This window comes from Streptopelia decaocto (assembly GCF_964273445.1).
Source record: "Streptopelia decaocto genome assembly, chromosome: 2".
Taxonomy (NCBI): domain Eukaryota; kingdom Metazoa; phylum Chordata; class Aves; order Columbiformes; family Columbidae; genus Streptopelia; species Streptopelia decaocto.
In genome coordinates, this window is record NC_138655.1 from 128,609,554 (window position 1) to 128,611,943 (window position 2,390).

Genomic DNA, 2,390 nt, shown 5'->3' on the forward strand with positions numbered 1-2,390 from the left:
GGAAAGGAGGGCAATCTTTTATAGTGCAAGAGCCTAATTCAGGTGAGTAAATAAGACAAATAATAATTAGCAGTAAAGTTACGTTTCAAATTATGGCAACATATGTTGAGCCCTAAATGTACTAAAATCTATTGTTAAGAAATTGTCAAGTGGTTTTAAAGAGAACTGGACCATGAGTTTAGAAAAATTACAAAGAAGCATGTAGAATCTGTGCTGAACTGATAAAACTCCCAATGCTGGTGGCTTCTTCTGCAGCTATTTGTTTGATTCCACTTAACATCAATTGATCTTTAATTAATTTGCAATTAGTTCAAGACTAATGAACAAATTAGGAGGTTTTAGAAACGCAAAATGTAGTATTCTTTCCTAGCAAAGAACCAGGTTGTGAGAGGATGATGCCATAACTGATTTTTGTGTAACCTGCTTAAATTTAACTCAAGAGTATTTTCTTCAGCCAGAGCGAGGAGTAGTACTGGAGCAAGCACAACCGGGTTTTTTGTTTTGGTGTTTGGTTTTGGGTTGTTTTGCTTTTTCAGGACAGCAGCATCCACCAAGACCAATCATGAAATGACAACCTGAAATCTATTTGTTTTGTATAAGAAAGGACAATGACCAGAAACCTCCGCAAAACTCACTAACTACAGAAGATATCTCATTTATTTAATCAGTTAATTTTAAATTAATAACATTTGTTACTTTTTGCATATGTATGCAGCACATTCAGCATAATTTTACATAACTTGTAACTTTTAAGTGTTGCATTTCATTACTATCAAAATGCAGTTTGACACAAAGTGAGGAAAAAAAGGAAACAAATACCAGTAAGCATTACTACTGTCATAAAGTAAAAAATTAGAAATCTAAATAATTGTCTAACAAGCTGTAAAGTTGTTTAAATGTGAATACAGTGCATTTTTTACAGATAGTCAGAGGAAAGATCCAAGTATAATGTAAAAGCTGTATCTAGTTGCACATCTGTATTTTAAGGGTTACAAATTGAGGAGAATCAACCTTTCAACCAAAATCTCTAGTCTACCACTAACTGGCAATTTAAATAGTTCAACCTGTATTGCTTCAGATCAGCAACTTCATATAAACTTGATAACCACACTTGGAAGAAAGTATAGAAACTGTAAAGTTTCAGACAATAAAACACAAACTGTAGAATAACAGTTTTAAGACTCCTTGAAAAGCACTCCACACTGAAGGAGGAGGCAGGAGAATGCAAGCTGCTTTGGAATTGTTTGGCTCGTATATTTCTCAAGCTAGAGGGTAAAAAGCCCCAGAATTTCAGACTCCTATATACTAAGTATATACATATTTCTATTCTAAGCCCCAAAGAATTAAGCCATGAACTTTGTAGAAGACTTACACATATGACAAAGCTGGGGTAATTTGTCTGAAAAGCCAGCTAAGCTCTGAAATTGTCATTACCCTGGTGCAAGGGAACCCCCACACTAACAGCAATATCTCATTTTTCCTAGAGCCACAAATAGATGGCAACTGAATTCTGCCCAAACCCAGCAGTAAAATCTTGACAAGGCAGTTACACATAAAAAGGTAATTTAGCATCTGTTTAGCTACTGCAGCATTTAACTTCAAATAAATGTTTTACAATGACAAGTTTTGATTCACAACGTAAATGGCTTTTGAAGCTATGTGAGGGCAAATAGTAATAGTGGCCATTGACACATGGAGAGGCACAGCTCAAGGCAAACCACACCATGGTAGTCAAAACACCAACAAAAGGTATGTTGACGAAAGCATGTGAAGACGAATGGCAACTTAAGAACGGAAAAAGGCAACTTTCCTCCTCCTGAGTTCCCCACCCCTTCCGCCCTTCTGAAGGCATTCTCCAAGCAGCTAATCTATAGGATTCATTTTAAAATTCAACCTGAAATAGAAACAAAGTCTTATTCTTTTTAAAGTATATGACTTAAGTTTCTTAATTAAAATATTCCACTGTAAAGGCAGAACTATGTAAGTATTCTTCAGGCTGGTCTGAAACCACTGCTAGTTATACTATAGCCTTGTATTAAGACCAGAAATTAAAGCAAAGGCTGATACCATCCACACATGTCAAGTATTTCCTCATACACCTGCAGAGGTCACTTCACCTTGTGACCACCAACCATACCCAGGCAGTATCGTTGCTGCCTGTGACTTAAACTTCAGTGCCCAAACCATATTCACTTCACAGGTCCTTCCAAAAAAATACAAAGAATGAGAGCCTGGTATTGTGATTACAGAGAAGCAATGGGGTACTATCAATTAACTAATTTACCCTCCAAAAAAACAACTTACAGTTAAATATATTACAAATTCAGAGCTTAACATATCAAAAGTTCAGAAATATCATATCGCTTCAAAAGAGTCACAGCCTATCAGTA